The sequence below is a fragment of the Neodiprion virginianus genome, chromosome 3, assembly GCF_021901495.1.
Source record: "Neodiprion virginianus isolate iyNeoVirg1 chromosome 3, iyNeoVirg1.1, whole genome shotgun sequence".
In the NCBI taxonomy this organism is placed as follows: domain Eukaryota; kingdom Metazoa; phylum Arthropoda; class Insecta; order Hymenoptera; family Diprionidae; genus Neodiprion; species Neodiprion virginianus.
In genome coordinates this window covers 20023903-20038881 of record NC_060879.1, presented here as the reverse complement: position 1 = coordinate 20038881, position 14979 = coordinate 20023903, and the positions used below count along the sequence as shown (strand labels likewise).

The 14979-nt window shown below is 40.9% G+C and overlaps 1 protein-coding gene across 1 annotated transcript in view; it reads left to right on the top strand.

The window, feature by feature from the left end:
- Positions 1–14979, top strand: part of LOC124300455 (limbic system-associated membrane protein-like) — a 218334-nt gene that overhangs the window by 61465 nt on the left and 141890 nt on the right. Inside the window, exon 2 of the mRNA XM_046754585.1 lies at positions 3091–3178. The gene's annotated coding sequence lies outside the window, so the exon portion shown is untranslated. The remainder of the gene's footprint in view (positions 1–3090; positions 3179–14979) is intronic.

Genomic DNA, 14979 nt, shown 5'->3' with positions numbered 1-14979 from the left:
CATGCAAAAGAAAAATCCTGACTTTTGCAGGCCTAAGCCAAGGTTTCCCGAGGGACAATCCTCCAAACGATTTTACCCGAGAATAAAATTTGATTTCATGCCTCGACTCACGGTTAGTTCGAAAGAACTGTTATTTCAATAGCCCGAGCCAAAAAATCCGAACCGGCATCGTCTCGTTTTTCATTGAATTCAGCGTCGAACAGAGAAATTGAAATTTATATAATTCCATGCAAAAAAAAAAAAAAAAAATGGTGTCACCATTAACATTTTTCTCCAAATGCAAAAGAAGTTACCCAAAAACAGTGCGCCCACAATTGGTTGAGATTGTGAATTCTTTGAAACGTGAAAGCAAGGTCAATCAAGCCCGAGGCAATGATCGGCAGGAGTGAGTGTGCGATGCCATAAACAAATCGTTGGTATATTCCCCCGTATTTTCGGTTCGTCGGCGAGCAATCCATCGGCAGCATTGACGGAGCGGCGCCAAATTGTTTTGGCATTTCTCCAGACTGATTTTCCCCGCACAAATTCGACAAGCTTCACTCCGCGCCTCGGCCTTGCCCTCCTCAGTTTTTCTTTCCCCCTCCTTCCGATTTCCTTCTTCTCTTTTCCCTCTCTGTTATCTAAAACCTCCCCCTCCCCCTCCCCTCCCCTCCCTTTCCTTCGCTCTTTTCCTTCACCCCCTTCGGTGCTCCTTTGAGGCCGAATGAAACTCTTGGAAGTATATACGCGGCCTCGATATTCCAGGAGCAGAGCCTACGTGGGCCTGACGATCCGCGTCTCGACGACGTAATCCTCCGTTTGCTGCACGATGGTGTAGCCGAATTTTCCTAAAAAGCATTTCTTCTGCATCGTCGTGTAATCTCGCCGTTTCATTCTTCCAGAATATCTCAACCCTCATCAAACCACCCCGAAAATATTCCCCTCGTCGCGTCTGTGTCTATGCATGTTGTACAGCCATGGGTACGCATATATGTATGCCGCTTTGTGTACTCTTTAACCCTGATGTTAAATGTATACCTATATATGGGGTATTCCATGACATCTCGATCGAGATTCTATCTCGGTGTATCAGATTGGATTTATAATTTTTTGTATGAAAGTACATGACGAACAACGTAGTTGCAATTTTTTAAGTACTTTTCGACCCAACGTATCTGAAGTATGGTTTAAAAACTTGAAATAAAAACCTACACTTTGTGAAATCTGAAAAAATTCAGGGAAAACTTGTGAAATATAAAAAAAAAAAAATTTCCCACCCATTAGAAGATGCAGATTTTATAACTTCAAAGGATATATGAGAAAAATAAAAAAAGTATTATTATTTTTATTAAGAATGCACGTTTTGTGTACATGTTTTTTTTTATGTCAAAAATGCAATCGATTAATAATAATTTTTCATTTTTCTTATTTATCCTTAGAAGTTATAAAATCTCCATCTTCTAATAAGTGTAAAAAGTTTTCTTATGTTTCATAAGATTTTTCTGAATTTTTTCAGATCTTAGAAAGCGGGTGTTTTTGTTTCAAGTATTTAAATCGTAATCCAAATACTCTGGGTCGAAAAATTTTGACAAAAATTGCGATTGTGTTTTTTGTCATGCAATTTCATACGAAAAATTATAAAGCTAATCTGAGAATCAACGTAGAATTGAGATCGAGCTGTCTTGGAATACCCCATATATATACAAATGGTGTATTTCATGTCAATACGTCCATGTACCTCACCCTTTTCGATTTCAATCAGTTTTTTTGTGCCGGAATTGGAGTCTTTTTTGTTTTTATTATATTCCGCGATCTAAGTAGATAACGGAATCATAAAAATAACGTGATTCAGAAAATCTATTTGGATCGAGGCATGTATAAAAAAATACAAGTACGATACGGAAAAACAAAAATATGCGAAAGAAATAGGAAGTTTTGAGATCCCATTATCACGTAGTGTTCAAAACAGAGATTTGAATTATGCATTAAATTTTTTCAATGCATTGGCATTTCCATTAAAAATTTAAACTTAATGGCTCAAAAGCCACATTTTAAACTATAAAATCAGTTTGAATTATTTCAAAATTTGGAAAATGGTGATTTCGGAATTGATTTTGCGATTTCTTATTTCTTTCCTGATGGTTTTTTGGGTTGGTAAGAACATCACACTAAAAAGTGATGCAAATCAAAGGTGGTGAGGTACATAGGTTGTTAATTTAAAGTGGAATGCCCCATACATACAGTATGCGTACACGTATTCAATTGCATCTATTTGGTTTTTTAATTCTCTCTTCGCCTTGCTCTATCTTTTTTTTCACCCACAATGCGGATGAACCGGGATCGCAAAATGGATCGAGCGAAGACGGACACCAAATATATTTCCAACGGTTTTTGTGGCTACTCCAAGTTCGAATAAGTTCAAACACTTGAAATTGTGCAATGGAACTCACAGCAACAGAGCGAATGTTTGGATAACACGAAATGGATCACCTTGCTTTTTTTGGGCTCGCTTATATGAACAGGTCAAACGCTCGATTTATAGCTGAAACTATTATACGCGCAATTTGGAAAGTACAATTTTCTTTTTGCGCTTTGAAATAATTTCATTCATACACGGGATTGATGAAGAAAAATTACACGTGTGAAGCGGAACTGCGCTTATTTATTATTCATAGGGAGTTTATGAGCGAGGGGAGAGAGACTGAAATTACAAAAATAGACATTATCATGACTGGATAAAGGCTGGCTCAAATTGTACTTAATACCTTCATATCCGTATGGATGCATGGGCTGTAATTTACAACCGTTAGCTGTGGCGCCGTGCATAAACTAGATTATAAAATATGCAGGTAGCCGCGGATCGCTTGCGGGACATCGCGGAATCGATCGTGGAGTGGTTTATTTTTTTATTTCATGTTTTAGTCCTTTTTCAAACAGTAAAAAGGAACGCACGTGCACGCAGGCTCATCAAGAACACAACGAGGCAGCCATGCTTTCGTGTAAAATATAATTACATTCGCCGATATGTATCTAATTATAGGATACAGCTACACACGGTCATAATTGCTGGAATATGTGTTCTAATTTTTTATTCATTCTTCAATCTTTCAGAATTACGGATACTCAAGGCTGCCGTCAGCCTTTGGATCGAACGACGTGCATCAGTAGCTGTATCGATTATTACATCGTGGATAAACTAGTGAGTACTTTCCTAATTCAATTTCATTCAACATTTGCCACGATTCAAAGAAATTTGTAAATATTACGGTAATGAAGTCTATTTCTATTATTTATTTCTATTTTCTTCTTGCGTAGAAATTCGAACGACTATTATTTTTTCAAATAATTTCACTCACTTGTGATTCTTGAAATTACGGTAAAGGTTGAACAAAGTTTTCATCAATCAATGAAAGTAGTCTAAGAAAATATAAACAAATATTAATCAAATAGTAATGAATTTTCTCGAAATCTGTGTAGTAAGTTTTATGCTCAATTGCGAAATGAGTTTTGAGTCCAAACATCAATCGAACAAAAGGCTCGCCGTTAAAAATTTCCCTAAAGTCAAGTCGAAACGTACGTTTAATTCAAAAATGTCGTCATTTGTGCCGCAAACATGGATTGAAGTTTTTTTGAGACCTTCTTGGAGTTTCTAAAACTATGAAAATAGCTTGAATATTAATCACCGCATGAGAAGCAAGCATTCGTGTACTCCGAGGTATCTTCATGGCGTTGGTTCGGCTAAGCCGGCTGATCCATAGATCACAAGTTTGTTAGACAAAATTTTGCGCCCTCAAATCCGCATGTAAACTATAACCGTGAGCAGACTGCACGCGAGCTAAAATTCCAGGTGTGATCTATTATCGTTTCGCAGACCGCGTGCATTAAATACCGAGGTACACACCAGCCGCGTTCCCTATGTTCACGAGGACTTGGTCTCGATGAGCTTGCATGGCCGTCGTCCCGTTTATATCTGACTAAAAATTTTATCCGTCCACATGCGAACGAAAATAATGAAGCAATCAAATGGAAAGGCGACGGTAAACAAGTTGAAAAATTTCATCGCGACAACTGCTGAACCAGAATCATGCACGCGGTTTGCTGCCGTTGTATAAATTTACCCATTGCGCCGAGGCATTGATTGATGCAGCGATGCAGCGATTTTGATCAAATTATACAGCTCTAATTTTTTAACGCAACACTTGCACAGCGACGGAAATAACTGGGGTCAGTGGGTGTGTCAGTTGCATTTCTAATCAGGATCAAACTCTCTCCAAAATTTCCAAAAGAAATCAACCATTCCAAAGTGCTTATAATTGTACGTGGATTTCTGAGTGACGGTTCAAGTGGGTTTTCTGTAAGGACGTGATTGGCCGAAGACTGTACGATTTTGAAAAACTTTACTGCAGTGTGCACCATAAACGAATTCACGCTCGAAGTAGAATATCTCCTTGGTGAGTGTACGAGGAATGATCGAAACAGACTTGCCAATCGACAGGCACACCTCCGGGTGGAAAGTAATCATGTACGATGAGACAAAACAGGAGTAGAGAACTTGGTCCGGGTGATTCCTGCTCCCGTAGGGATATATCAGGCGGTCAACGTGGTCCCCTAGGCGCGTAACAAAGGGAAGCCGTAGGCTCAGCGTCAAAAGCGCCAATCCCGCATTTGCATTGATTAGGTATTGACATTGTTGCAAACCCGACGCGTATAGCAATTCCGGCAACAGCCAATAGCGCGTGACTGGAATGGGTAATCAGTGGCATGGACAGATAAATGGCTATTCACTGGTTAAAATTAGATTCCGGTGCACAGTTCTGTTATTGCATCGACGACCCCTCGTTGCAGAACCCGTGCATTCCGATAATCGAAACCAGCTGATTCAGCGCCCTGTTATAATTAGCAGTTATTTGTTAATCAAAGATCTATTAGGCAGCCCTCATGCGATGCACGCTCGGTACACAATCGCGAAAATGAATAGCTCTCTCTCTCCGGTGCCTGCATAAAGAACGGAATTAGCATTGGCGCTGATTCCCCGTATGGATGAAGGGTGCCGGTGAAAGCTCTGCAGTGGATAAGTAATTCGGTTGAGTGACATCCGCCGCGTTTTCGGAAAATACGAGGTCGTTCCGGGGCTTCTTTCCATAAAGTTTTCGGTACGACTGGCAAAAACTAAGCGGGCCTCCGGCCGCGCATTTTGTGCACACGGGTAATACGGGAGTCTCTAATTGGCAGTGAGCTGCCGCGTCGCGACGCTTGGAAATGCCGGCCAGCAACTCCCTCTTCAACATTTTAATAAACATTTCCCGGATTTCTGTTGCCGGGTACCCAGCGGGCAGGTATTCATATAATGAGCGCATCGCAGAAATTGTCCAACAGTCTACGAAGACGAGAAAAAGGCACCGGAAGCTCGAGGTGGGGAACGGGGAAGGGTAGAGGGTGACGCCTACGTCGAGAACGACGGTGCGCTATCACCCCGGAACACTCCGGTGTCTCGGTCGGGATGAGACTCTCGTAGGGGTGGGTATTAGGAGAAAATACAGTGCATCATCAACGCCCAGATAAGCCGCTTAGGATGGTCTTGTACGAATGTACCTCGCTTCCCAGACCCACACCCTTCACCTACGATATTCCACAACCCAGTTTTTAAGCGGTACTTTGGCCCACTCGGAACCCGACGGAGGTCATTGCCACGTTTCGTTCTCAACCCATGGTCAAAGTGGGAGTAAAGACCATGTAGGGTACGTTTCTGATTGAAACGCTGGATGAGGATCACGAAGAGAAAGAGAGCGCAATGGTTACGTTTGTCATTAACGAAGTGACATGATCGTTGAACTTGAGTGGAGGAATTTTTAAAGATTTAGTAATAGTTTGGTAACAGACTTGAAGTCTGGTATACACATTGGAGAAAGTATAACGACTTCACGCGACACCTACTTAAAACTCTTTGGCGTTACGTGAACTCATTAATTCAGGTCATATCCAATCGTCTAAAGTCCTTCAAAGACACTCCAAGCGACGTTAACTGAGATTCGCTTCTCTGGTCGTAAAGTCATTTAAATTCATTCAGCGCATCATTTATCAGGTCATTCGAATTCACCGAAACTCGTGTGAAAATAGAGCTCAGTAGTAATTAGTTTGAACACTTTTCAAGTCAGTTTTGGTATTCCGTACAACCTAAAGTACATTTCGAAGTGACTCAAGTTCACAGAGAAGTGTTTCAAAGTGTTTTGGAATCCCGAAGTCGAGTCTGATTCTATCAGCCTGTCTGGCATTGCTGAATATTATAAAATAGTCTGCAACACAGTGGTCGAGATAGCAACGCGCAGCAGACTGTCAATCATCTTCCCATCCATGCGATGAAATAGGACGCCAAAGTGGCATCGGCTGAGGTAAAATGGCATTGGCTTATAAGCGTGCGGTGAAGGGAAATAAGGAAAACAGTATTTTTCAATAATGGATAACGCGGTGACAGGGGAGGGTGAAGGCGACACCTCATCCCGAGGGATCGGACAATCGTGGCTGTGCCAGATGTCGAGAAAAAAGGTTTCTCGATTGTTTTCGCACTAAGGGAATTGAGCCGCGGTCGCGTAGGGGCGAAAACTTTCGGATGGATCCTCCAAGCGCCGCTATCGAGGTCACAGTGGTAATGCTATACGGGAAGAGTTTCACAGTAGAAGTTGCAGAGGTAACTTCGATCGGTCCGCGTCTTCACGCCTCTCTCAACCCTTCCGAAGTAACTCTCCTCAACGACGAACAAAAAGTGAGGGGGAAAAAAACTGGTGTGACGTAGACGCAAACAAGTCTTCCGGCCTTCGGGGATTCCACCTGAGTGTCTGTATTTCGTTGGAGTTCACAGCCCGCGAAGTGTCAGCTCGTGCAGGCGACTGTCGGCAGGGTGGCAGGCAGACAGGTGGCATCAAATTATTGCAAACAATTACGTTTAATGAGAAGGTTAACGCCGCCAGACGCTGGGCTCGCGCAAACGGGGATGCAAATGTTCCGGTGCCGAGTAATTAGCAAACGCAGATGGGACGACTCGGGCCGCGAACCACCATCCCTGGATATTTCCCTCACCCGTTCCCTCTCTTCCTACTTCTCTTCTCGAGATCACCCTCCATAGACTCGAAGTCATCACCTGATAGGACAATTCCAGACTCGTGCCGGTCCCTCGTTCACCTTTTATCTAATATCGTTGGCGCGTTTGAACGATTTTCTTCTCACACTTGAGCGACGCGATGGATGAATTTCGGTCTCTTTTGAACAATATCCCTTCTCAAGTATGCCGCGCAGCTTTGAACCCTCTTCGCTAGACCTGTAATCTGTTATCTAAGGAATCTTGAACCTTGCAAACTTTGCTGACCTTGTTACTTCAATATTCTGCAAATAGTGTGTATAGTTTTCAATGCACTAATATTCGATCTTATACATGATCTCTGGTATTGCGCAGGATGAAAGACCGCTTCATCGTATGAGCGTGAAAGATTTTTAACTCTGAATGTAATTTCCTCATTCAAAATTCTTTCCGAAATAACTCGTTGTAACATTGAACGGATGATCTGAAATTGAAACTACGGTTTGTGCGACCCCCTCGACAAAATGTAGCTTCAACTTTCATTGCGTCTCCGTAACTTGGAAAAGCATCACTTCGTAGCAGGTAGAGTTTCGCACGGTCAAACTTCAAAAGGCTAGCAACTTACAGTGATAAACCATTGTACCCAAACAATTCCATTCGGAGAGGCTAAAGCTCCAAAGATTGATCCTGGATTGGGTGTGTCAAGTTCATAGACATTGGGTATCACTATCATGCCAATCGTGTTCTGCGTGCAGGTACCGGTATAATGTCATTATCCCTGTGAATCGTTCACAAGTATTAGGATCCGTGTCGTATATTTTCAAAATTTTTCATCCCGATCCTCCGATGATTTCCTTCCACGCCTGCTCGCCTTTGGCTCGAATCGGTTATTGTTGATTGCTCGAGCCAAATGGCTACGACCGGATAAGGACAGTCCGGTGCTCAAGTCCAGCGTCGAGAGGACAGTTAAATTCCATCCCGTACTCAGGGCCGTCTCCGGAACAACCCGCCCACCCACCACTTTTCAGAGGCTTTCGGAGAATGGTCGAAAAGAGCTGCCCGTTATCCTGGTACCAACCCGGCACTTTAATATTCTTAAGGCTCTTTATGCCCTCCTATATCACGTTATCTTCGTCCCACGCGCCGGCTCGCGAGACTGAAAATTTGGCCTGCGATCGGAACGAGATCCGCCTCGGCTAAATAGCAACAAGGATAAGTCGAACCGCTTTCACCACTCATGTTCCTCAATTTTCCGAGTGCTTTGCAAGCTTTTGAACGTGACAACTTGAGAAATAACAATTGGACAGTATTCGCTTAACGATCAATGCCGTTCGATGCTCAAACCAGCATTGACCCTACCGATGATTCAATTTAACGTTATCGATTTCTACCTTAGAAACTTCCATTCTCGTGCTATTCGATCAGTGGTCTGATTTTTCATTAAACTGATGCAATACCATCGGATATACGAAGAGCATGAAAAATCCGCATGACTTTTCCGTGAAAAATGTACGAGCGTGGGTGTACAGCGTAGGTCTTTGAGGTTAGACAGAGTGTAATCTGTTTTAAATTACTTTCGTTATTGACAATTTCTGGCCTTTGCCGGTGCCGCATACTCGACAGATAATATTCATTTCGTAACACTGTTTCCGTTATATTAAATCTCCCCGTTCTCCAATTACACGATACCTGCAATATCGGCATGTGAAACACCATTATTATTCCGAAACGAGCAAACAAAACAGGAAACAATTCCGTCAGAGGCTTTCATGAAAAAATAAAAAATATCGTTCAGGGGATTGCCGATGAAAACGTACCATTTCTATTTGTTGTAATGATCATTCAGTGCCACCGAAGGCAATTCATTTCTATCTCATGTTGACCTGAAGCGCACGGATCTCCACCATTATTACGCACTGCAGGTAGTCAAGTGATTAAAAAGGATAAAAATTGTATTTGCAATGCAGCCCGCAACAGCATTGCAATTTTTTTTTTATTCAATCACACGTTCTCAATTACGAACCTAAATTTTCTGTTATGGTTTCAACTGGTTTGTCAACTGATGTCTCTTTCCAAAATATGTAAAAAAATCTGTAAAGTACGGTAAAATTGTTGGTCCAAGATACCAGGTACTTCTGGTTATTTTTTAACGCATTCCAGAAAATTCCCAAAAAAAAAAACTGACCAAATGAGTTCTTCTCAAATCGACAACGATTAGAAACATTCCTGGATTGTTATTTATTAACCGGATACGATGTCTGCGTAAGTCAATATAACAAGTCCGGTGGTTGGATTGCAACTGAGTTTGTTGTTAATTAGCAGTGGTTTGTGAATAACCACGACCATAATTACCGACAGGTCTGCTTAGAGGCGCAAGGAAACTTTCAATTTCCCAGAATATGTATCCGAGATTAATAGGGGTTCAATTAGCTACCCTTCCATCAACCTCGTACACAAAATTCTCAGAATATCGCGGCACGTTTCGCGGCCACCCAACAACCGCTCGGTGAATGATTCGATTCAGTGTGGAGTTACTCTGACTCCCTTTTGTTGAAGTTCATTTTGCGGTGGCTAACTTACGTAGTTGTTCATCATTTTGTAAGTTCGGTAATTTTATTCGTGTTCATTGAAAAGGTTCCATCGATATTTCAAATAAAATTTCACGATCTGACCAGAAATGAAAAAGATTCATTGACGAAACGGATATTTCAAATTTTCAAAATTTGTGAAACACTTGTTTCAGTTTTTGGGCTCTTCGTATTTGCTGTGAATATCCTCGTAAAAGTTCCGATGAGAATCTAGGTTCATTTCTTTTTATATTACATAGGCAATTGTCAGGTTCCTTTGCTTTTTAGTGTTTTAACATCAAATTCTGTAATCATATTGAGTTATTTCCTCATAAACTCTATCTAAACTTAAATTGTTCTCAGGTAATGAGCATAGTTACATGAATGAAGTGGCTGATTGAGAGCAAAGGGTTCGAACCTGATCGATTAATTCCCAAATGTTACACAGAGCATGCCGAGAATTCTGTACTGTAATGTATGTATCTTTCATCTTCATCATAGAACTTGGTAAAAAGACCCTATCATTGGTGGAAATTTATTGCTGCTAACATTTTAGTATTGTCACAAAAATAACTAGGAACTGGTAACTTTCTCAAAAAATACAGCTATAATACCTGACTTGTTAGAGTCAAGCTCGTATATTCGCGCGTACTCACTTTAGTCCTTGTTACAAAGGAGCTTTCGCTGTCTCTGTCGTAAGTGAGCTGGAATCTGAAGTTGGGATTTGAACTCATGATGCCGAAGATTTTCGCACTTCAAAGTACGGGAAACGAAACGACTCGTGAGTTTGTTCAACGGATGCAGTGAAACTGCGAAATTAAATAGCTCGGTGAAAGTAATCGAGTATCATCAGTGCCCAAATTATATTAGCGGGATAAAAAAAAAAAAAAAAAATTCAAACAACCCTAATCCTGCCGCAGGTCCGGCTCTCCAAGGCCGCCGTTTTATGATTAGGGTTTCTCATATAACTTAACGAAATTTCCATAAGGCGTGAAGGGGAGAGAGTGTCGCGCATCATTGGAAGAAAGGTCATAAAGTATAACCCTTCTCCCACGGGCTGAAAAGCCATTGCAGGGAACTGTGGATTAGGGGTGTTTGGAAGGGTGACGGTGCCTGCGGCCAGGACGAAGAATCCCGTTACATCCAAGAGAAGAAAATTTTATCACGAGTAATAAAACCGACCTGGCGTCTCTGTGCGTCGCCATATCAGTGTCTGATATTGCTGATACAAAGGAGAAAGGAACAGGGGACGAAAGAAGAAGAGTCGCTAAAATAAACAGTCAGGGTGTTAAAAATCTTTGGCAGGGTTATAAGGCGGCAAATGCAATCAAAAATAAATAGAGAATTTTCGTTGAACGTTAAACGTAAGAAGAACGTTTGACGCCAGTTATAAGTGGAAGAACAAATAATCGGTTATTTTCTGCATGAAATTAAAATAAGAACAAGTTAGGAATAATTTTTGCGTCAATTTTCAATTATAACTACGTCTAGTACTCATAATAATCGAAATACGGGAACGTGTAACAATCTTTCGCCATCTCCTTGTTTTTTTTTAAATCCTGTCAATATTCTAAAATCGTTAATATGCACCGATGCTTGTGAAAAAAGTGAAAGAATCTTGGTGAAGAAAAAATTCAGAAGGCTTGCAGCTTTCCATTTGAATATTCATACCTACGTGCTCGGTAAATGATCATCGGGTCAAGTGTTTTTTGGAATATATAATGCTTCGCGTTTCGTTTGAAGGCATCGATTTCCATCGTGTTGGAATGTTTTCAAGTTAGATATGCAAGAGGTTCAGCGAAGTTTGTGCCAACTGAAGAGAAATACTCGGTCCCAAGTTAGGCGATGCTTAAAAAGCCCCTCGTTTCTCCTCTGCCGTCAAATTTCTCGCGTATATTCCCAATCATCCCGCTGTAACGAGAATTATTTGTAATTGAATCACGATTCTATCGGAATCAACGATCCGTTTTTCCCTCCTGCGTATGACTCGGATATTTATCTTTGATTCGCGTTCATTATTGACGCGGGAATTCACCCCCTCGAATAATATCTCAAATCTCTGCCCGGGTACCATGGAGTAATTCACTTGTAACCTACTTTCTTGTTTACCGATAATAATCACTCGGCACACCAATTTCTCATGCTCCAAGGAATTTTCGTCGGGTTTTTCAATTCTTTGTTTTTTTGCTTTCTGTATTTACGTTTCCTACTTTTTATAACGATAAAAAACTCGATTGTCGGCATCATATCAATTTTCCATCTCAGCCAATTTTGACCAATGACTTGAGAAAATTTCACTGTAAAATAAAAAAGGCAAACACGTATTTAACCTTTACGCTGCACGTGTCAAGGGCTGAGTGGAGGCAATTTCGAGGAGTGTGAAGTTAGCGACCTTCACACGAGTCAAAATCCGCTCGTGGTGCACACAATACTTTTTGTCCGACTCCTTTTGAAAACGTAAAACATTGAAGAAAACATCAGCACGGTTGGGTTATTTATTTCAAAAAGTACTTCAAATCTCAAAAAGGTATTATTCATTTGAGTGGGTGAAGTTGAATTTTTGGAAAAAGGATGAATTGACGATTTTTACGATCTTTCATTTTTTATCTTGGATCAAATCAGATTATTTTAGATGTTTTTTATATGGAATGTACGGTGCATATGCCGGGAAGTCATTTTATCCCTTCTGTGAGTTAACAAGTCTGTTTTGGACTTTTTCAAACGACCGTAACTTCCGGGTACAAAATGATGGTGATTTCAACTTTCAGAATAAGATTATCATAATGCGATATTTTGATATATATATTCACTATGTTTTTACAATTTATCGTTCATAGGATGAAGAACAGCAAAACGATCATTTTGAATCTTTTACGAGTTTTGAAAAGTAAATCATCTGCTCAATGAAATAGTTGTGTTGAAATCAAGACTGATTGTGACTTGAAAACTACCATCATGCGATCCGTATTGTCAGAGGCGCATCATCGACCTAATTCGTCGGCTAACTAGAACAACGTCGTATCTCAAAATAATATTCAAAAACTACAACTCACCTCAATATTTCATTCAATACCATCGTATCTAAAGTCAAGATTTAGTCGGACACACGATGTTTTTGAATAAAATTCTGGTATACGATGTTCCTCGAACAAATTACTACATACCATATTGTTATTCCAGTCAGCCGTCATTATATTCCTCCACCACCGGCAGAGCCGCATCTTTTTTGAATTGCGTACGATCGCGTGTTTCTAGGGTGTCATTATTCCGATCGGATGGTCGAGGCCCGTTGGAGCAACCCTTAACGATACGTGATTCGATTACGGAGGAGGCTGTAGGCGGAGAGATGAGAGGACTGTCCCTCGGACAGGAACATCATGGATTTGTATTCTTCGTCCGGAAGGCCATAAGAAAGGGCCGCCGGGTTTACGGCTCAATTTTAAAGTACCGTCGGTGCAGGATACGGAGTTTCATTTCATTAACGCGTCAACCTGTCACATCGTGTCCCCCCGTCCCGCAGCGCAATTCCCATCGAGGAATAAAAAGCCGAGCCGAGTGTCTCTCGTTACACGGAATTCCTCTAACGAATTGGACTATTAATTACCACCGATAAGGAGCGGCTCCTCTCAATCCCCGCCATCTTGCCACTATCCGCAACACGCCCACTTATACCGCGTTATGTATATTTTACATTCGCGAAGTTGGGTAAGGATCCTCTTCAACGGTCGAGAAATATCATCGGCGATCTATTTCCTGGCTACCTACTGCATCCCTAGGCGATCACGTCGTAACTCTCACCGTGGCGGGCAGGGGGGGGTATTCACTTCGTGAACGACAAACTACTCGATATACGATTCGTAGGATAGGGACGAAAAAAGATACAGCTTTTTTTTCAACGCGCATGTTGACAGGATTTATTATTTTTGTTTTGAAGCCGGGTGCAGTGGAACATTTCCGTTTTTTCAAAGAAATTTATGGAATCTTTTCACATGGTTGACGTAAGGAACGTTAACGTAGCGGAACATTGAAGACAAATTCATTACTTTTCAACTTGATAACAACTTTGAAGATGTGGAGTGTGCAAAGTATGAGCAAGAACGCATCATTACCTTAACCTAGATATTTCTTCAACCTTTCTATTTTGGTCTAACATTTTCACTTCTGAATATTCAAGTTTTTATACTGGCATTTTTTTCGAGGCGACTTGCGCTGTTCGTAATCTCACTGAAAAAATTCGAGTCGGTTTCAAAATATAGCTTTTCGTACCTTCGACATCTTCCAATTGTTCCGGTTTTGATTCTTCAAATTAATCTGAATTTTTCAGGAATAAACTAATCTCACTCAGACCTCTGAAAAAACTCAGAAATGTATTTCACCGATGGCTTCCGAGCTGTGTTCATGCAATTGTTCTTTTTACGTTTGGAAAGATCTCATAAGATTAGTTCCTTCTCATTAGACGTATCCATTGAATGATTTATTGATTGATCTCTGAAATCTGCCGACTAGAGAAGGAAAAACTGACAAATTTTTACTTGTTTTTCAGGACACGAAAAATTCTTTTTGGAAGTCACATCGTGACCAATTTAGATTTTTATCGGCTCGGTGAATAATTGTAATACAGTAATTGACATTGATCGAACAAAAAACAGCTTTCGTCAAAAAATTTTGGCAACCTTAGTACTCGATCTCTTCTATAATTGAGCTTCAATCATCAAAATCGTTTCTGTTAACAATAAAATTTTGCTGTCGAAGAAGTTCACCTTCAACATAGCAAATGATTTCATCTTGAATACAGGCCAGGGTAGAAATTCGAATGTCGCGGTCAGTTGCTGCAACCCAAAGTATTTCTCTCCACCTTAATTGTGAAATCACTCCAGCAATTTCACCAAAACTTAGGAATTCAATTATCGAGGACACGTAAACTTTCGTGGCGCCGTTTGTCGTATCAGAAGCAGGAACGGAGGAGAATAAATTCTCCAATTCCTTTTTCCGTGGGGTGCGGACTCACAAAAGGGAAACTGGACGACCGCGCTGTGTGCGTCGTTCATTATGAAATAAACGTAACGAATGTGAACCAATATAAGTGCAGGTTGGATGTCGTGATAAAAAAGAGGAATGTCGTCTGTGACATATAGCTTAGCACGAACTGCAAATTGCTTTCATCTTGCAGGGGAGAGTCCAAGAACTATTATACCTTTCACATATTATGTATACACGTACGTATCTATTAATCGCACGTATTTTCTCTGCAGTTTCGTAATCGCGACCGTTTATTGTGTCCCAAATGTCGTGAAATGGTTCCTCTGCAAAACCTGATTCGACGGAAAGTTGGATGCCATATTCTGTTCTTCCCGTTACTAA